This window comes from Xenopus laevis, chromosome 4L, assembly GCF_017654675.1.
Source record: "Xenopus laevis strain J_2021 chromosome 4L, Xenopus_laevis_v10.1, whole genome shotgun sequence".
NCBI classification, from domain to species: Eukaryota; Metazoa; Chordata; class Amphibia; order Anura; family Pipidae; genus Xenopus; species Xenopus laevis.
In genome coordinates, this window is record NC_054377.1 from 62473287 (window position 1) to 62496710 (window position 23424).

Consider the following 23424-nt stretch of genomic DNA (forward strand, 5'->3'; position numbering starts at 1 on the left):
GAGACGCATGCGGCAGAAAAATATACAATATGCAATGCTATATCCTGCTAGGATGAGAGTGATCTCGGATGGCTCCACTCACTTCTTTACTTCACCCAAGGATCTGGGAGACTGGCTGGACCGTAAGCCTAGCCCTAGGAATGAGGAGGGCCAGGATCAACCGCAACCACGACAGTAATAGAAGTCTTCACTTCAACTTCCTATTCTGCCTATTTGATTTCTGCTCCTGATGTCAGTTTATCTTCTGGAACAGCACTCTCCTGGAATTCGTATGATTGGGGTTTTTATTTAAATTTTTTTTTTTTTTTTTTTTTTTTCTCCCCCTTTTCCCCCTCCCACCAGGCCTGTTGATGATAAACATCCTCCTACAGCTGATACCGGTTTTCCCACATAGTTGGCGGGCCAAATCCGCCAGCTTTACTATTCGCTATCTGTCATTGGATATTGGATTACTTCTATGTGCCTAGTGAGTGGTACGCTTTGGATTATTATATCCTGTTGCGCACTCCGGTCTCTGCATTGCTTCATGGACTTTTGCTCCTGTCGGATTTTCCTTTTATGGCTTGCTATACGTATGATGCCCCGGGACTGTGTTCGGTTTCCTGGTATTGCATTGTCCCAATTCTACTTCAGGAGGACGGGGGGGTTGGGGAGAGGGGTTTTTTTTTTTTTTTTTTTTTTTCTCTTTCTTTCTTTTCTCTCCCTCAACAGGTTGACCATCCTACTGTTCCTTGCTGTTTTTTCTTTTTCTTTTTGTTGTGGTCAGCAGGCACAGCTGTGTGCTGGCACCTGCCCCGGTCATGTGGGTAAGAGCTTCTTATTACTCAGGACTCATGTTACCTTGTCTAAAATGCTATTTTTATGCCTACCGCCTGTAAAGAATCTGCTATTTTTGCATTACATGTTAAGGGACGGAGCAAGGTTATCGCGAAGTGCCTCATTTGTGCGAGCTTCTCGTAGCTCTGGTTGAGCAGTAGTGCTGCCACCCTCTTAAAGCTATTGTTATCTGTTATGGGTTCATTTCTACTTAAAGTTGGGCATCAAAGTAGAAGGGGAGGGTGTGGGTTGGGAATGTTTATTTGGTTTGATGCTTTAATTGTTCAACTCAGGTGTTTTTTTTTCATTATGTTGACTGATCCATTGCACATACTTCCCCAATGGGTTTGGAATCCCCCATGACTCTCAAAGTGTTAAGCTGGAATGTCCGTGGCCTTAATAACCCTATTAAGCGTAGGTTAGTGCTTAACTACGTAAAACAGAGGAGGCCAGATATCATACTTCTGCAGGAGACCCATTTGGAGGGTAGGAGAATTCTAGGACTTAAAAAGCCCTGGGTTGGATGGCATTACCATGCTACATATAGTTCCTTCTCCTCTGGAGTAGCCACCCTGATTTCCAAACAGGTACCCTTCCAACTCTTATCACTCAAATCTGACCCTAGGGGCAGATTTCTCTTTGTACATGCAAATATCCATCATAAAGAATTTGTGATTGCTAATCTCTACATCCCTCCCCCGTATGACTCTGCATGTATTTCCCAACTTACTCAATTCATAGCTCAATTCCCTCATGCCAAGGTGGTAGCCGCTGGGGATTTCAACTCCTTGTTGGACCCGGCCCTGGATAGATTGCGTACTCGTCCTAGTGACATTACAGACTCCCAATCCAACCTTGCCTCGCTTACTAGCAATGTGGGCCTTGTCGAAGCCTGGAGATTTCTCCACCCGGGCCTTAGACAGTACTCCTGCTTCTCGTTGTCCCATTCAGTGCTCTCCAGGATAGATCTAGCGTTTGTCAATGACATGGCCCTTGCCGACGTACAATTAGTGGAGTACCTTCCCAGGGGTATTAATGACCATGCTCCCCTGGAGATGCATCTTACTTTACCCAGTACCCAACTTAGACCTCGTTGGTCTTTACATCCTCTGTGGCTAACGATCCTTGATAATGACAAGGAACATGCGGCCACTATACAAGAATTTTTCCAGTTCAATCAAGGCTCTGCTGATATTAATATAGTGTGGGACTCATTTAAAGCTTACCTTCGTGGGTACCTGAACAAAGAAATTTCCTTATGTAAGAAGCAATCCAGACAAACCCAACTAGCATTGGAGGGTGAAGTGAAACGCTTGGAAAGCGCTCTCCTAGAGGACCCTTCCCCAATTTTGGTAGCTCAATTGAAGTTGGCCCAGGGCAACTATGCAAAAGCAATGTGGGAAAAATCCCAATACAAACACTTGTTTGCCAAAGCCCGTATCTTAGAACAGGGCGAGCGGGCGGGCAGGATGTTGGCCCTACTCAGCAGAACCCAGACTACTCCCCCCACAATTGCCAAACTCCAACGCGCTGACTCGGTAATAACCACGGATCCCACTGAAATTAACCAAATCATGACGACCTTTTATACAGATCTTTATAGTTCTAAATTGGAGAGTGGGGATGAAGCGCTGGACCAATTTTTAGATGGGCTGAGGTTTCCTACCCTTTCTGAAGAATTTCAGCAGTTTTTAGATCAACCTTTGTCATTAATAGAAATCCAGGAGGCAATTGACTCTTTCCCTGTAGGTAAAGCTGCCGGCTCGGACGGCATTCCGATAGAATTTTACAAAAAGCATGCCCCTTTACTAGCCCCAAAACTTTTAGAATCCTTTAATAACTCCGTCTTAACCCAAAGTCTCCCCGCCTCCATGTATGAGGCTACTATTGTACTTCTACCCAAACCCGGCAAAGATTTAACCTCCCCGGAGGCTTATAGGCCCATATCGCTACTGACAACAGATGTAAAAATCCTAGCGAAGATGCTTGCCAGGAGACTTAACAATGTTATCTCCCACATTATTACTGAGGACCAAACCGGCTTTATCCCTCACAAAACCACCGCGCACAATATTAGAAGGCTGATGCTTAATTTGTCTGTGGACCACTGTAATAAGGGGCAAAGAGCTGTGGCTGCTTTAGATATAGCTAAAGCTTTTGATACAGTGGAATGGGCGTACCTATGGCGTGTCCTTAAAGCATTTGGGGTTGGCCCTCATTTCACTTCCCTAGTTCAACTTCTCTATAAGACCCCGGTGGCATCCCTAAAACTCAATGCTTCACAAACTGAGAAATTTACCTTAGCTAGGGGTACACGCCAGGGGTGCCCTCTGTCTCCCTTATTGTTTGCCATGGCCATCGAGCCCTTGGCTTTAGCAATTAAACAAAATCCACGCATTACTGGCCTACGCCTGGCAAGCAGAGAGGAAAAAGTGCAAATGTATGCTGACGACACTTTAGTGTATTTAGGGGACACACACGCTTCACTGACAGAACTTCTGACATTAACCGCAGCCTTTGGACGTATTTCGGGCCTTAAAATTAACCCCTCCAAATCCACACTTTTTCCAATAGATCCCATAATTGGTCCCCTGAACCCGGATTGTGCAAAATTACATTTGGTTGATAAATTTACGTACTTGGGCATTCAGGTTTCTACCCCTGTATCTTCTTATTATGCTCTTAATGTCGCACCTTTACTCTACTGGGTTCAAACTAAATTTCAGGCATGGGAACTTCTCCCTTTGGGTCCAACCGGGCGAATCCAACTTATAAAGATGGTGATCGCCCCAAAGCTTCTCTATGTACTGTGGCATGCGCCTATTAAGATCCAAACCCCCTTTTTTGCCCACTTAGAGACTCTCTTTCGGCAATTTATCTGGGGAAACAACAGATGTAGACTAGCTATCAAAACGCTGCAGAGACCTAAAACTGATGGGGGCATGGCCCTCCCTGACATGTATCTGTACTACTTGGCGGCCCAACTCGCACAAATCCGCACTCTGAAAGGTGCTCAGCCGGAAGACGCCTTGTTTCAGCTATGGCAGTGTTTATTAAAGTCTGATCTCCCTCCTTTCTATGCCATTCTGGCCCTGAACCTTTATAAGACTAAACAGTTGTCGAGCGACTGCTTCCTGGTGGAATCCCAGAAACTCTGTCTGCAACGGTCTCTCCAACTGGCCCATCCTGCAGTACTAGAACTGCAAACCCCCTTATGGTATAACAGTAAACTGGCCCCCCTAGACAAACTCTCCAAGCCAAAGGAATGGATCCAGGCAGGGATATGGTGTGTAGGCCAGGTTTGGACCGACAATGGCATGGTCCCCTTTAATGAGTTACGACAAACCTACTCATTGCCCAAATCTCAATGGCTAGTATACCACAAAGTAAGAGCTGCGCTTTATAGACTGACTAAATCTAAACATCTACAATTTGGTACCTCCTCCATAATGGAACAATTGATCTCAGAAAATTCCTGTCACTCCATCACCCACTTTTACAAAGAATTACAAAATTTGGTATTGCGGAGAATCCCTATCAAGGCAAGGGCGCGCTGGGAGCACTCCATTGACTATATTACTGATGATCAGTGGGCCCAGGTGTTGTTAACCCCTCTATCTATTTCTCCCATATATAAGTATAGAATTTTACAACTGTACTTGATACACAGAGCATACTATACACGATCTCGGCTGCACAAGGTCAACCCTGATATTCCGGATATTTGTATTAGGTGTAATGCTGAGGAGGGAACCTTACTGCACACGTTCTGGTCATGCCCTAGTTTACAGGAGTACTGGGTTGGGATACAAAAACGTATTACCACCATCCTGGGTTTTGAGATCCCGCTTGACCCCAAGTGGTATATCTTAGGTATGGACCCGCCTACTCAGTTGACTCGCCCAGCAAAAAAAATACTTCATAAAATTCTATTTCAAGCGCGCAGACTCATTGCCCAGGTATGGAAATCTCCACTTCCCCCTCTCTATGCTGACTGGGAAAAATCGGTCCAAAACATGTGTAATGTAGAACAATTAATTGCTAAGCGTAACAATACCTCTGATCAGTATTTGAAAGTATGGCAGCTGTGGATACTGGAGAATGTATAAACTGACATGTTTACAGGATGTTCTGAGACATGGATAACTTGTTTTTCTGTAGTTGCCTTATCACGGTTACTTCTTATAACCTGTCAATTATGTATGCTAATGTAAGATTTGTTATACCTGTGTGTGTACTTGCTTGTACCAAATAAAAATCTCACCTGAGTTAAAAAAAAAAAAATCATTCGACTATTCGATAGTCTAAGTACTGTCTCTTTAAAAAAAACTTTGACCACCTACTTCGCCACCTAAAACCTACCGAGCACCAATGTTAGAATATGGGGAAGGTCCCCATAGGCTTTCCTAGCAATTTGTGATTGAGAATGTATAAACTGACATGTTTACAGGATGTTCTGAGACATGGATAACTTGTTTTTCTGTAGTTGCCTTATCACGGTTACTTCTTATAACCTGTCAATTATGTATGCTAATGTAAGATTTGTTATACCTGTGTGTGTACTTGCTTGTACCAAATAAAAATCTCACCTGAGTTAAAAAAAAAAAAATCATTCGACTATTCGATAGTCTAAGTACTGTCTCTTTAAAAAAAACTTTGACCACCTACTTCGCCACCTAAAACCTACCGAGCACCAATGTTAGAATATGGGGAAGGTCCCCATAGGCTTTCCTAGCAATTTGTGATTGAAGGAAAATCATTTTTCCTTCGATCATTCGAATTGCGGTAAATCCTTCGACTTCGATATTCGAAGTCGAAGGATTTAACTTCGACCCATAGTAAATGTGCTCCGAAGTGTCCTGCAACCTCACTTGTTCCATTATTACCCCTGCCTTGGACAGAGCTGCAAATATTGGTATACAAGTACTGTGATAATTTGCGGGGAAGTCTATGTTTTTAGTCGCATAGACTAGTCACAGATTGCCAAACTACAAACACCTAATCCCCTGCACATCTTCAACCACATTCTCACAGTCTATGGCACTGCAATAGTTAAACATTTTTTGTTCTATAATTGTTTGACGATATGTCTGTCTGTCCATCTTTCTTGTTCTCATGGCCCTAGCTTGCTGAACACATCAGCTAATCTTAATCAGTTTGAAAAGCAAAGGACCTTGGCATGTTCCATGTGATTAAAGTAGACAGCTATTGTCTGAATCAAAACTCATTTTACAACTGTCAACCCTTCTTTATGGGGTCAGGCATCATAGGAAAGATACAGTAAATCAATGGTAATAAAACATAAAGCAACCACTATTCCTTTGTTTTTCCCTTTATAGGAGCTGTAAAAAATATAAAGAGATGCATCCATAGATCCTGTATTTTCTTCTAGTTTTACTTCCACTAGATTCTTTTGCTCAGTTTATTGTACTTGACCAAACTGCTTGTTCTCCGTGACTTTACAAATACTCCCACAGACCTCCTCTAGTGTTATAATCGCCTTACAAACAGATACATAGCGGGTTTTTTAGAGAACACCACTAGGAGACAGATAAAAGCTCTTTGGCCATAACTAGTGAAACTGGGGTTTAATAAGATACTTAGCATAAACAATAACCTACGTTTTAGTGTATAGAAAAATATTAAACCCTATGCTATATGTATCATCCTGCACAATTCTACAGGAAATTCTGATGGAAATTTGTGCTTAAAATGGTGGTGCCAATGTATATGCCAATAACTTTTTCAGCACTCATTATTGTTTCCAAACAGATGTAAACATATTTATTATATTAACAGCAATATTATATTAATATATTGTTTGCCAAGCTGAAGAAACATCCATTTTAATGTCTATCAATTGTATTCCATGTAACAGCTATTATGTTTTATAGATGGGAAATAAAATGCATTTAATTCACCTGTCATTTTTATGGCCTCATATCCCAGAAGCATTGTTTTATAACAAACAAAAGAAAAAAAGAGAATATACAGGGAGATTACTATTGATTCAACTGCTATATCAAAACAGTAATTAGCATATTGATGACATAACATTAAATCAGCAGCAATATGCTTGAGCATTCCAAGATTTTCCATTTGCATGCATTACAACTCCATTGTGTTTGTTTTAAACAAAGCTGCATTGAACACAGGTAAGGCTAAATGAACACCATCAATGAGTTTTATCTTTCAAAGGCCATTTACAATCGGAGTTAAAATATAGAGTTTGGAAATGAGTTATATTAATGGTGAAATATCAGATATGATCAACTATGTACAATATGAAGCTTAACTTCATATCTACCCCATCAGAAATTAAGGAGTTATTTATAAAAGGTTGAATTTTAGAGCTTTGTGAGATTTTATAAATCTCAAAAAACTTAAATGAACTCATAATTTGAATGGTTTCTTATTTAAGAAAAAAACGGAATGTAATAAACGTGAAACCCAAAAACTTAATCAAGTTTTCGGCAAAAAAACACGAATTGCTCTAATTGATTGAGTTTTCGAGCAAAACCCTCAGAATAAAACACCATGAAGGCCAGCCAGGAAAAAACCCGGTGGGCCGCAGCTCTCGTGGCCCCCCGGCCCAGACCTGCACCGTCAGCGCTGCACTGAGCCCTGGTCAGAAATGTGGCGAGTGCGTGCACGCTGGCTAGTTGTAGCTTTTTTTATTACACTAGTGCTCATGCGCGTCCCCTGTTACGGCAGCCCAGAGTCTGTGCCAGTGAGAGGAACAAGCGCATGCAGGAGCCGGGAGGTGTGCCTCTCGCCAGGGACTTCACAAATGCAAAGATGGCATTCGGCACAAGCGCGTACTGGGGCATGTGCGCACACAGCAGGGGCCCCAGAATGGACTTTGTAGTATGGACGGGGGTCAGAGGGGGGCCCTGAGAAACCAGGCTCGGTGGGCCCCATAGTCCGACCCTGATTTTCAGATGGTTCAAGAGACCTCTACCATTGACTCTTACGTGACCTCGACAGCTTTTAGATGGTGTATTTTTGGATTCAATCTATTTCCAGGGTCAGGGTTTAATAAATATTGAAAAATTCGAAATTTCAAATCTTTAGATAACTGCCACTGTGGTTGTTAAAAGGTTAAAAGTAAACCCATTAATCACTTAGAATTCCTTCTCCTCCTCTAACCCACTCTGTTCCCTCCCTCAGGAATTAACTTTGGCTCATGAGCATGCTCAGTTCTTCTCAGCTCAGATTACTAAATGCCCTCCAGTCTAACAACCAATGAAGAGATAGCATTTCTGGTTCCCATAGAAACTCTGTCTAATGCTATTTTTTTCCTCCTGAGCTCAGCTTAAACATTACAGTGCTCAACCCCAGCAGAATTTTTTATCAAAGTATGTTGTGCCTGTGGAAAACTGCATTCTGCATTGCATGAACCTTACAGCATACATGTCCTGTTTGCACATGTCAATGTTAATGATGTGTCAGAGAGAAAATGGCCACCAGGTGAAAGCTGCTATTTGTTTTAGGAAAATGTGATGGCACTGGCAAATGGACGGGGTATATGCTGTACAAATTATGTGGCTTGGGTATAGAAGATATGCCCAACTTATAAACATGGTAGGAAAAAGTAGGCTTTACATGTCTTTTAACCTCAAAAACTCTATTTGGAAAACACAACTTTAACCTTTATAAATCTGCCCGTTGTTATTGACTCTGCAACATCAACCAGTGGTCAGTAGTTTAAATCACAAAACAAATCTATGTTTTTCTTATTAGATTACCATTATAAAACTCCCTTCTGTGCACTGATACTCTAATTATCTAACTTGCAAGGACCAAACATGGAGCAACTTCAGTTTTTCCCTCTGTAGCTTAATAATTAACAAATACCTTAGATATATTGTGATTAAAACAATAGTCAAAAATATGTTCAGTGCAAGTCTTATTCATTGAACTAATGTTGAACAAGAATTATATTGCTTCTTTAAACTCAATGACAGATGGCATTGCACATTATAGGTGTTTCTCTACGAGAGTTGAATTTGAAGGTCTAATATATTTCTACAGGCTAAAGTACTTATGTGACTGTGTATGCAGTTTATTTCTTTCTGCTTTTTCTAAAACAGATTATAAAGTCATTATGTGTGGCTGTAAAGTTTGTCAATTAAATTAAACATTCTAGAGTCAATATTGCTAGAATTGTTACAAAATTCTATCTTGCATGTTCCTAAAATAGTATGAAAATGCATGAAAGCTTTCAAGTCTATAAATTCTTTTTCGGTGATTTGAAAACTTGTACACATTAAGAAACTTTTCACTGGAATAAATTTTTTTTGATTATTTTAAAAAGTAAATTTTTCCCTCTGTATGACAAAAAGGCTTTGTGATATTTCTATGCTGATGACAATTTTGTGGCAGGTAAACAGTGGAAGTAATGATGATTGTAAAGAAGTGTATTCCTCTATATAGATGTGGCTACATACAGTATGCACACCCTGTTTTTGGAATTCCTCTAAAATTTGAGAGATGGTCATCTACCAAGACATAATCTACCAACAAAAAATCCTTGTTGCAAAAACATGGTTTTGTGCAATGACTGGTATAATATGTATCTAATACTGTAGAAATATGTGTAAAATTGAAGTTGCACTTGACTGTAAATTATTGCTAGCTAGGTAGATTTGCCTAGTCCCCTTCTTACTTGATTTACAAAGTATGTGCACTTTTGCAAACTGAACTAAGATAATTTCAAAGCTGGCAGCCATACTATACATGCAGATTACCTGCCTCTATGACTATAAAATACATTGAAATGCTCCTATTTATTAAATCAGTATTCATTCCAATCATAGAAATCACTCGGATTCTAAATTTGTACAAGCAGTTGATAATTGCAGTGGTCTCTGTGGAAAACTGTCACACTTTAGGCAAATTATCAAGCTTAACAGATTTGGTGCAGCATTTGCGAAGAGCTGACATCTGACGCCATGCTGAGGTTTTGCACAGTTCTTTAAAGGGATAGTCATTTTTAAGTTTCATAGTGTGATTTTTATGGTGGTGTTTTTCATACTATAGTACACTGTGCACATTGCAATTAATTCATTCTACCATTTAAAATTTTAATTTAAAACCAACAATTCATTAAATATGATCCTGTGTTTGTAGTAGCAGCCAGCCCTTAGGCTACTGACTCAGCTAATTATCATATCTTCCTAATGCGTCAGCTTTTCCCCTATTTTTCATGCTTTGGTATCATTCTCCCATCTACTAATAGGTTGACTATGAGAGCATTATTTCTGATTGCTTAGCCAGCCTTCAGGTAACCTGCTTTATGGAATGGTAAGGTGGGGAGACCAGGGATCATTATCTCTCTTGTTATATCATATATTTAGGGCTAAAGTACCCTCTGCCTCTTACTGTATAATGAAATTAAGATACAGGGATATAGTTTTTGGAATTAATTCACAGTATTGTACAAAAAGTTTAAATATATACAGTATATAGTGAATAAAGTACCCCCTATTGTAAATTATAAGGATATTATATACCACAAGAAATTCCAAGACCATATAAAAGTATGAGGCCAAAGTTACTTTATTTATTATAATACACAAGTTTCAGTTCCAGTCATGTATCTGCAGATATTACATTTGACTAAAATGCAATTAGGAATTATTAAGGCTCTAAAATGACAATTAGGAATTATGATCTGAAATACTTATATAGGAAATGCAGAATGTGTAAGCCCTTTGTAATATTAGTAGAAATTACAAATGTATCCCATAAATGTAAAATTATAGCAGTAGTGGATAATACATTTTTTTTTACAATACTAAGTTGAGAATACATTAAAAATAATTTTTCTTGGATCAACCAAGGTAAATTATTATATAAAGAATTCTGTATTTTATATATCTGAGCATGATCCAATAATGCAGCCTGATAATATAGCTCGACGTCATGATTTTTATGATGTAGTTTTTATTTCTAAATTACACTGCAAATAATGACATTTTCATTCTTGAACCAGCAAGTGTATTTTTTTTTAGTTGTAATATTGGTGTGTAGAAAGTCATCTCAGGTCATTTTGCCTGGTCATGTGCTTTCAGAAAGAGCCAGCACATTAGGATGCATCTGCTTTCTGGCATGTGTCACAGTGGGACCTGGGAGTGGGTGCTGTTCTCATATCTACCAGGCAGCTGTTATCTTGTGTCAGGGAGCTGCTATCTGGTTACTTTCCCATTGTTCTGTTGTTAGGCTGCTGAGGGGGGGGGGAAGGGAGGGGATGATATCACTCCAACTTGCACTACAGCAGTAAAAACGCCTGTGCTAACCACACGAGGCGATGCGCTTTTCAACAGTCGCCTGAAAAAGCCTGGCGAGGCATTTTCAGGCGACTGTTGAAAAGCGCATCGCCTCGTGTGGTTAGCACAGGCGTTTTTACATAGGCGCCCATACAAAACTGTCGCCTGCGCCGGTCGCGGCGACTGTCGCGGCGCTTTGTCGCCGCGACCGCAAACGCGTCGCTATCTCCCCATGTGGAATAGCCCTAAATAGTGACTGAAGTTTATCAGAGCACAAATCACATGACTGGGGCAGCTTGGAAACTGACAATATGTCTAGCCCCATCTCAGATTTCAAAATTAAATATAAAAAATGTTTTGCTCTTTTGAGAAACGAATTTCAATGAAGAATTCTGATGGAGCAGCATTATTAACTATTAAATTTTTTTTAAAAAAATTCCCATGACAGTTAAAAAGGAATTAATTCTTATATTACTTGGAATAGTTCTATATAAATGTAGAATTTTTATTAGCAGATTTAATTTAACAAAAGCCAAATGGTCTGTCTAGGTAATATTTTTAAACATTGAGAGCAATTCAAATTTTGATAACAATGGGGGGAAAATTAATCTATATAAATTGTTCCAGTCTTAATTGCGGAGTAATATAAGGATTGTTGCCAGACAAATTTATATTGATTTTGTTATAGGACATTTCAGAAACTTGTTGTAATGTTTGCATAAAGTGCGAAAGATATATAGTTACTTCCAATAAAGCCAAAATTATGTAATTTACAAAAGAGAGATTTTGTATGTCTATTTACCAATTTTATACCCACATTTTTGAGAATGAATTCTTATAGTTTCTACTAGTGGCTCCGTTATTAAATCAAATATCCATGGTGACAAAGAACACCCTTGATAGGTTGCTTTGTCAATGTTAATATTTTAAATAAATATCCACTTGCTAAGACTCTAGCAGTGTTGGAGCCAAATCCATACTCTTGACAAATATGCTTAGTACACGGAAAAAAAAAATTCAAAGGAATGCTCTGTCAGCAAGACCAAGATCCAAACACATGCACAGTCCTTAGTCTTATAAATAGGCGCATGTTCAGATCATCTTATTCTTGTATGCACGCTTTACCCATCTCCCAGCTATGCCACCCTTTGTAAAAAGTGAATCAATCGCAACCACTTATAGTGGTTGCTATGGTAACCCATGCGCCACCGATCAGCAGCAGAATTGTATCCATTCATGGGCTGAGCTGATCGGTGTCTGTTCTTTTGCCTTGCCGCACTATACCACTCTGCAGCACATACCAGCAATACTGAGACTTGCAAGTTACAAAGAAAACTGGTACGCCCAAGGGAAGTGGGCTTGCATGAGCAGTTTGGCTCATCATGAGGTATAATCTCCAAAGATGGCAGCTGCAACTTAAGAACATAAGATGTTTCATCAACAAAATACCAAGGGGCAGATTTATCAAGGGTCGAATTTCGAAGTTAAAAATACTTCGAAATACTTCCAATCGAAGTCGAAGTATTTTTCATCGTATTTGGGCATCCTGCGGTTGAAGTAAAATCGTTCGATCGAACGATTAAATCCTTAAAGGATTTCAGCGATCGATCGAATGATTTTACTTTGACTTCCAAAAACTTTGAAAAATGCTCTAGAAGGTCCCCATAGGCTAACATAGCACTTCGGCAGGTTTCATTTGGAATCAAAGTTTTTTTTAAAGAGACAGTATTTCGATTATCGAATGGTCGAATATTCGAGCAATTTTAATTCGAATCGAATTCGAAGTCGTAGTATCCTATTTGATGGTCGAAGTATCCAAAAAATTACTTCGAACTTTGAATTTTTTTACTTCGAAAATTCCCTCGAACTCACTTCACCCTTGATAAATCTGCCCCCAAGTATAAGAAGCGCAATTAATCATTTTAAAACTAGCGATCAGGGAAAGGAACCGGTAACAATTTATTTAATGGCTTCATGAAAAAATGGCTTTCCTTGTCCTTTAATCACTTTAATACCATGGTCCAGGGAAACATCCCAATATAAGTTTTAGCAATTTTTAAGTGATATTCTGCCTATAAAAACTATAACTATCTTAGAGGAAATGAAATGTGGAGTGGGAGAAAAAGGTAAATTATTTTCCTGTTGGTTGCCAGTTCCACCATGAATCATATACAGGGAGTCCCCGAGTTACAAACATCCGACTTACATACAACTCACACTTACAAACGGAGGCTATTACAGTAATGTACTGTGGATGCTTGGTCTTTATTAGCATTTAGCTTTAATAAATCAACCGCCCAAACCCCCTCTGGAGTGTGTTGTCTACAGCAGAGCACAGAAATGTAAAAATAAATATTCACAGAAAGGAAAAAATAAATACTATGCTGAGACATCTCATCTGTCAAGTTACATTTAATAGGTAAATGTACCTGTTCCAACTTACATACAAATTCAACTAAAGAACAAACCTACAGACCCTATCTCGTATGTAACCTGGGGACTGCCTGTACATCAAATCGCTTATTTGCTTCACAGACTGTTTAGACATATGCATTGTTTTGTGAATTTTCCTAAGGGGGAGGGGAATTGTCAATTGTAGGATCTAGAGTAACATTTATCAAGGGTTGAAATTTGAATTCATGTGAGTTTTTTTTTATTGAAATTTAATTGAATACGACCACACTTATTCAAGTTTTTTCTTAAATGTCAGGAAGGCTACAGACATCACCAAATTGATCCCTGGACCTCTCCCATTGACTTATACAGTAATTTGGCAGGTTTTAGGTGGCGAATAATCAAATTCGAATTCTTAAAGGGCCAGAGTATGATAAATCTTTTAAAATCTAATTCAAATCTTTAAAAAACTCTAATTGGGTTTGGCTAATTCCCTAGTCGAATTTAACAGTTTTGACCATAAAAAAATCAGAAAATTCCAATTTTCAATTCAACTATTAATAAATCTGCCCCTAATGTTATGTTAAAATCCCTACAATTTGTAATATGGTTTCCCTTAACTGTGTGGACATGATTAAGGAATGTATTTATAAAACTTGATGTTTATTTGGCACATATAAGGCCAGAGTATATTCTTTGCCATGCAACCCAAAATATATGTTAATCTTTTAATGTTTCTCAAATATTGACTTAAGAAGAAGTCAATGGAGGCAACTCCGTTTCATTTGGAAATAGTATTCAGTAGTTAAATGTGTTCACGCTAATTTAGGAGGATTTTCTTGTCGAAAATCCATTGACATTAAGGGAAATAATATGAATTTGCATGCTTTAAAAGTGACATGGTTATGATTACTGCTTTGTTAAAAATTAACAGATGAAATACAGTAACTGGAAAAATCCTGAAATTATCATCATAAAAAAGGCCAGAACATTAGAAAGGATATGATATAGAAAAAATTCAATAGACGCACAGTAGAGGCTACAGTATATCTGGGTCATTGACATAACTGTTTCAGGTCAATATATATATATATCAACTGTTTTAGCCTGAAGGAAAAGATGAAGATCTTCCACACTATAGATGAATCATTCAAAGATGTTTTGAACTTTACTCAGAGGATATAGCTTTCTAGAATAGTTTATCTCATAACTGAACTTTCTTGTAGGAATTTCAAATGAAAAAAAAAAAACATTGTGGCTCCCCTTCAGTAACACCTCCACCCTGCAGAAAGTTAACTATTTGTAATGCTTTATTAAAAAATATCATGATAAATATTTGCAGTGTCTTCTCAAATAGTATGATATGGTGATATACACTCTGCTACATCCTACGTGCGGATTCCACAACTTTTAGCCCGATTTCTTCTAAAACTAGAAGTCAGTTGCTGCGGTGATAGAAATGTTGTGTATTCTTTATAGAAGCAAGATCTACAAAGATCTGTGTACTTTCATTTTGTTGTATTACTAAACAAACTGGAAAACCCGAGAAGTAAAATTCATGTAGCTGGAGAGAAATATTCTTTCAGTGAGAGAGTATCTGCAGATAAGTCTTGAAATATATGAAAATTCCTGAACTGTTGTTTTGTTCTGAAAGCTAGTAACAATTGTTGTTATATCACATAAAAATTAATTCTGACAATAGTCAGTGCTGGGAGAAGTTTAGGTTTCGGGAACCTGTGTATAAATCTATTTTACTATCTGAAATTGGAAAATTAGGTAATATTTGTGCTAAAAAAATGTAAAATTGATTCTCAGCACTTCTTGTTTGCTATCTTCAGGGATACCTTCAATTCTTCCATTTCTTCCATGTCAATCTCCTAGACAAGGCCAATCACTTTCAGCTTGATATACGTCATTATTTTATTTTACATGTTAGTTGTCAGTTATTACATAATACATTTGTATTGTTTTCCAGCTTATCTACTCTCTCATCCATTTTCACTATTTTTTGTGAATAAGGATGTTAGGGCCTCTGAGATATATGTTGGTAAACATAGTTTGAAGTCCAGTAGAAAGCATTTTATGTTCTTAACAGTGTTTGTGATCAGTTGCAGATAGATTTTCTTGGTTTGTTGTCTTGTGTAATAAGTCATCTGTGATAATCTATCTAGTCAAAAGCAGCAGACTTGGTTTTCCCTTTCGCAGAAAAAAAGATGAACTATGTCTGATTTTTCTTATTGCGATTTAGGAGGTATGTTAACAAATTCCGCTTCTCTATGGATGTTCTAGAAAGCTAAAAACCAAATGTGTAGCCAAGTTACTAGATGTCTATGCAGCAGAGGGTAGAACATGTTCACTCTCACTGCCTGCTAGCCAAACCCCCATGCAAGAGCACTAAGATGAGAACAATTGTACCCTTTAGGACCTATGCAGAGATCACTTGAGCTCTAGGCCATAGTCTGCGCACTCTGTGTTAGCACCTTGTGTCGGATTTATGCTCCTATAGTCCTCCAGGGATATAAGATTCTCAGCCACAATGAGTAAGTCCCTCTTGGATTTAAATAAATACTTACTCAAATCGAGCCTGGCCCCGAAGTTCCCCCTGGGCCTGACTTGAACCAAACAGATTCTCTCAGGAAATTAACCAGACAGCTTTATTTGAGGTATACATTAATACAGAGTATTACAATACAGAGTATTAAATAATAGCTCACACGCCCTGAAAGCTCGTGAGGACGTTGGGGGACAATAAGCAATACAACAGATGACTATTTAACCATTTCTTCTTCCATGGGGCTGATCCAGAGGCATCCAATCATCATTCTTGTTTTAGCATAACTGTGTCACTATTTCCATCTTAGGGACAGACTCACAGTCTCAGTACAATAGCCAAAAAAGGTACAACTACTGTGTCAGCACAGTGTCCAGAATGGTATCAGTGCAGTGGGTGTGTTTTTGAGGCTATAGGTGTCTTTCTTAACCTTCCACTAGGAATACTTGAGACATGAGACAACAGATGTATTCTTAGTTTTATGTAAACATTCTACAACCCTAATTAGTAGAAAGGCCTCTAACCTTGATTGAACATATTCAAGGAAAACATTAGGAAGAAGTAACAAAACAGGGGGAAAAGCTTCTGTGCTGCCTGACGAAACAGTACTTTTAGATACACCACTCCGTAGACTAATAATATCTGCACTAGGTTGCGAACCTTGTGGCACCATTCTTTCCCGAGATTTAAAAAGAAACATACTTACCACGAGCTGAGTCTCGACAATCCGTCCTTACGTCACGACCAGAACCACAGGACCGGAACGAAGCCCCCAGAAATGTCGGATTTATGCTCCTATAGTCCTCCAGGGATATAAGATTCTCAGCCACGATGAGTAAGTCCCTCTTGGATTTAAATAAATACTTACTCAAATCGAGCCTGGCCCCGAAGTTCCCCCTGGGCCTGACTTGAACCAAACAGATTCTCTCAGGAAATTAACCAGACAGCTTTATTTGAGGTATACATTAATACAGAGTATTACAATACAGAGTATTAAATAATAGCTCACACGCCCTGAAAGCTCGTGAGGACGTTGGGGGACAATAAGCAATACAACAGATGACTATTTAACCATTTCTTCTTCCATGGGGCTGATCCAGAGGCATCCAATCATCATTCTTGTTTTAGCATAACTGTGTCACTATTTCCATCTTAGGGACAGACTCACAGTCTCAGTACAATAGCCAAAAAAGGTACAACTACTGTGTCAGCACAGTGTCCAGAATGGTATCAGTGCAGTGGGTGTGTTTTTGAGGCTATAGGTGTCTTTCTTAACCTTGCACTAGGAATACTTGAGACATGAGACAACAGATGTATTCTTAGTTCTATGTAAACATTCTACAACCCTAATTAGTAGAAAGGCCTCTAACCTTGAAGTGTAGAGTCTAACACAGCTGTTCTGTGGCAGTGTCCTATTCTATGATCTTTGTTCTTTGATAATAACCACTTATGGCTTAAATCTAAAATCCTGATATCTACACCTTGTACTGGATTTTAAAAATTGGCACAAGGCAGAGTACTATGCTGTTGGGTGCAAGGGGCCCTTAGGCCTTGTCTGAGACTCCTGCTGGCACTCCCTAGCTTGTGTGCTTGCATAACATGCACATTAAGGGACAGCGATTTTGCAAACCACCTACCATAAACATATTCCTCCTATGTTACTACTTCCTTACTCTTACTCTATCTTTATTTTATGCCCCCTTAAACAAATTTTGCATTTTGTTGTCTATTATGGAATCTCTGAACCCGTGGGCAATATGGTTACCAGGACCTTATTTTTATGGAGTTCTTTAATCCAAAAATTAAAGCAGAACTGCTGAAATGGTCCACTGCCTCGGTATTAAATATATACAATGGCAACAGTTGCATTTGGAATTACCTTAGAAAAAAAATGAGCTTAATTTAGGGGATGGGGCTCAAACAAATGGTTGTTCTGACGCATGTAAGTTGTGTTTATGTTTTGCTGTGTAAATTGTGTCATTTACGATTATGTCAATTATGTCAATTATGATGCTTAAGTGCCAAAAATTCCATTAGTGTTTAATTCATAGATTAATAAGGTACCACTAAGTTGCATCTGTAGACACAACACAAAAAGGGAGCCTCAATGCGATGTTAATTCCAGGCCTCCATTGTGTCCATGCACCCTATATTTTGCACCTTATTCCCCATAACTGGCAAATACAGAGTTTTGGCAAGAGATTAAACTGCATTGCATTAATGCAAGTACCTATTAAATGGACAACAGTCTGAGCTTTGTTTGTAAATGAACCTATACAATAGTAGCCAATTTACTCAGTCTTGGAACTGAACACACTGTGCATTAAAAATAAGTTAGAAAATATGGATTTCATAGCATGTAGTGTTCTATGCATTATTTATGTGATCATTAATAGCACAGCAAACTGCACACCTATCTTTTCCTTCTTATTGTGCAACAGAAGGAATTGAGCTTCTGCAGTTAACTGGCACTGCAGAATTTTCTGCAGAGAGCTGCTAATTGGCACTTGCTAATTTTACAGCAGCAGACAGGAAAATACCAAAAGAATAAGCATAAATGAATATAATAAGAATAGACTTAAGGAAACAGGAAAAGTAGTTTGCTACAGAGAAAACTAAGCAAATTGCTAATATTCAGAGGTTATAAGAATACATAAATAAAGCTACCTTCTGCAATGAAGGCATAAATAAAACATAGGTGAAATGTTACTAGAAACTAAATGGAAATAACACGGGACACTCCTTAAATTTCCTTAAAATATCAGTGAATAGCCTCAATTTTGGGAATAAAATATGTGAAATATACTGTGGAAAAAGGAAGGTACCCAAAAGAAGATCTTATTATATAAGAAAATATATCAAACTAACACAGATTGTCTAGGTCACTTTGGCCTGGTGCTGGTTAACTCCATCAGTTATTATTCTTGAGATTTCTATAAAACCTAATTTAGATGCTACCTCTTCATCCAAGCTTACAATATAAGCCGCCTTTTATTATTATCCCACACACACTAAATTACTGGTTTACAGGTTTTCACTACACACTTATATGCAAATATCTACATTAACAGGGCCTCTAACACCACATGGGTCATCCTCACCTTATATCTTGGTCCCCTTTTGTTTAACTTTGTAAAACTCCTCTGTCTAATGTCTTTTAACACTATGGGTCGAATTAAAAATTTGAATTCAAATTTTTTTTATGGTCAAAACTCTCAAATTCGAATTGTGAATTATCCAAACTCAATTCGAGTTTCAATTCGAATTTTGAAATTTATCATACTCTGGCCCTTTGAGAACTCAAATTTGACTATTCGCCTCCTAAAACCTGCAGAGTTCGTGTATAAGTCAATGGGAGAGGTCCAGGGACCAATGTGGACATGTTAGTAGCCTTCCTGACATGTTTTTCCTGTCAAGTTTTTTTCAGAGAAAAAAATTGGAATTGAGTTTAGTCTAATTCTATTCGAATCTGGTTCGAGTTTTTGAGTCTGTAAAATTCACAATAAATGCATTTTGGTTGAGGAGATGCCTTCCTCATTCCTAGGTGTGAGCAACAACCAATTTAGTTGGTGAACATTAGTATCTAGGATATTGCATTTCAATGAAATTTTAGGAAAGTACAGGATGGCTACAATTAGAGCAGCATTACTTTGTATTTGGTTTTACATTTTTTTCTTTTAGTTTTTCTCTTTTTTTGTTCCTTTTTAACTGCTGATTTACTTATAAATATTGAATAGTGGCATAAATGTGAATTTTAGTAAGCCTATTGTTTGTTTACTACAAATGGAAGCTATGATATACATAGTTTGAGCGATATTTGAAACTTAGGGTGCTTACATCTGACGAAGGCTACACGTCATCTCCACTGAAGCTGTTTTCCCACCAGTATGTAGATGTAATGCATATCCATTGTCTATTTGATACTTTGAGAAAGGTCTCAGGGAGGCTAAAACATCAGTCTGTAGCTTTTAATAATAAAATACATTTTACTTTTAAGACCTGAGAGTGCGGACGCCTTTCGAAGTTTACGTAACATTTGTTGTTTCTGCACCCAGGTACAATCACACCTCTATTTTTTTTTATAATTAGATTGCTGCTATATATGTGATATATATACGTAAGTGTAATTGAGCTTAGCTGCTCAAATGTCCACAAATGTTTTATTCTATAATCAAAAAAAAGTCTTAAATGTGCTATGCCTTGACACTTATGTTTACCTTGCAAATTACACCTTATAGTTACAGGTATAGGATCCGTTATCCGGAAACCCATTATCCAGAAAGCAAAGAATTACGGGATAACCGTTTCTCATAGACAATTTTATTCAAATGATAGAAAATTTTTAAAAATGATTTCCTTTTTCACTGTAATAATAAAACAGAACCTTGTACGTGATCCATTCTAAGGTATAATTACTCATTATTGGAAGTAAAACTAGCCTATTGTGTTTATTTAAGTAATTTTCTAGTAGACTACAGATGTGATGATCCAGATTATAGAAGAACCCATTATCCGGAAAACTGCAGGTCCCAAACATTCTGGATAACAGGTTCCATACCTGTACAACAAAGCATACCATAAAAGGTATAAAAGTTGTCTTTTAGCTACAGTATAGGAAAAGTTTTAAAATTACTTAGCCATCCCCTTTGGGACAAAATAAAAAAAAATGTACCAGATGCTCATTGCCTCAAGAAAAAAAAACTGCAATAGGTTCATCACTTTCCAAGCTGATTTATTATACACATTACAAAAAGGCTACACACTAAAATGATGTATGTGATGTTCTTCTAAGAAAATTACAGTCAGCTGAATCTAAAAATTTCTACATTGTTGGTAGGAACATAGTATAAAAAGATACATAGACGTACATATATGGGGCAAGTCAAAGAATGACAAAAGAATAAAGCATAACACCTGTGTAGTACAGTATATGTTGCCAGATAGGGTAAGTTATGAGGCATAAGATAATCTGCTGTTCTAGGTGTTTTGAACCCATAGCAGGATGACTCACATACAGTAACAATATTTTGTGTTATGAGATTGGGGCCTTCCAAATGCTAGCCCATGGGAAATATAGGGAACTTGGTTGCTCTATTTGTTCCCCCTTAAACATATTTGTAATTACTGTATACTGAGTTATATTAAGTACTCTTAGTACCAGGTGGTGTAAACAACATAAAGCTGTAGCTTGATTTCTTTTATAGAACAGATGTAGAATTCTAATTGACCCCTCATGTTGTTGGGCAGTCCTGAGTGGGCCAGCTCTCATACTTCCTGCCTTTTTCATTGTCTGGGGGTACTTTCCCCCAGAGAGACATGTATTCACTTGTCCCTGATATCTCTTGAACCACCCCTGGCAGGCCACATGTGAATTATAATACAGATTGGGAGCTGACTGGATTGTGTATGCACCGTGCTTAAGTCACTGAAAGGGACACCTGCGATCAGTAAAAACATGGTGGCATGGCGCCAACTCCTAGGAACGGTGTCTCCTATATTCCAATTTAAGCTTTGTCTAGAAAAGGCTTTTGAGGGATATGGCACAGTCTGCAGCACTTTCCAATACAGAAGACTTTTTAACCCAAAGAGTGTTATGCTGCCAACTTGAATCCAATTACCCAAGTATCCCCTGTGCCCACTGGGTACGTACATGCACAGTATTGAAGACCTGCCAGTACCTTACTGCCTACCCGGGGGGACCAGGAGATACTTGGGTAATTGGATGCAACATGGCAATTTAAAGAATGTACCCCAGGCTGGTGCAAATTTATGGAAGACATGCACCAGCCTGGTCCATTTACATCACTAGTGGGCACCCAACATATTGCCGTAGCTAAATTAAATCTTATAGTGAATTACCTATCCTTGTCCATCAGTCCCATATTGATCATTTCTATCTGCCTCCTTAACTTTCCATTGGTCTAATTATTCTCTCCTAGGGAACAGTTGCCATTCACAAAACACAGTGGTTATTATGCAACTCTGTAATAGATTTCACTTTTTTCTTGGAGGTCTCCAGTGATGAGATACTCCTGACCTGCCAAAAGGAAACAGGTGGATAACCCTAGCCTGGGGTGTCTGATTCCTTCCTTAGTAAATTAGACCAACTATTAAAAGCTTTACTTTGCTATAAACTTTAATTTAACTTATGAGTAGAAGCTGTCATATCACTTTCCAAAGTTCTGGTCAATAAAGTCTATGTCAGATCAAATATTAGGGAAGCCATACTTGATTTTTGACTGTAACAACCACAGTAACAACCACAGGCCATACCAAGGGTACCTAGAAATACAGCAATACTGAATAAACTGGAAAAAAACAAAGCTTCGACCATCGAATAGACTACTACGACCTTCGATTCGAACTAAAAAACGTTTGACAGTATTATAGCACAGGACTGTTTTACTGATGCCAAGGTACAGCAGGCTATTGTAGACAATGTTATGATCATACATATGAAACAGCTCCATCTTACAGCCTGCATCTTCTAATGACCTACGCATTGTGAACCCTTGCGTTGAAGGATCCATGTGTACATGTGCTGAACCTCTAGCTGATCTTAAAGGGATTCTGCATAGCGGCACTGTTGGCTCAGCTCAATCTAGTCCATGGCTAACTCAGGATATGATTCATGAAGCTTTAATAAAAGTGAATGTAAACAAAGCACCAGGGCGAAATGGCATACACCCCTGGGTTCTAAGAGAGCTTTGTTCAGTTTTAGACCAGCCCCTATTTATGATTTTTTTTAGATTCACTTTTATCTGGTGTGGAAGCTATGGATTGGAGGAAATACTTAAAGGATAAGTAAACCTTTAAAATATGTGAATGTAAAATTGATGAGGGGGCTATTCTAAGCACTTTTTTAATGGACATTCCTGATTTATTCTTTTTTCATTCCAAGATATTAAGGGATACATGTACTGTTAATATCAATTAATTTTGCTACAACAGCGCCACCTGCTGGTCAGTTTCCCACCAGTCTCGGAAGTTGTCAGGAGAAAGAAAGCGGCTGTTCTGATGTTCTATTGCTTAGGAAAGATGCGAGAAAGGTTTCTAATTGTATTCCTAAGCAGAAGAACATCAGAGCAGCCTCTTTCTTTCTCCTGACAACTTCCTTGACTACTTGCTGGTCAGACTGGTGGGAAACTGACCAGCAGGTGGCGCTGTTGTAACAAAATTCATTCATAGTATCAGTACATGTATCTCTTAATATCTTGCAATAAAAACAAAATAAATAATTAATGTAAATGACAAAAGTGCTTAAACTAGCCCCCTCATCAGTTTTACATTCACTTATTTTAAAGGTTTACTTAACCTTTAAAGTGATACTGACACTAAAAAAAATTTATTTTCAAAATATCAATCTACATTAAAATTTACCTATAGGTCATA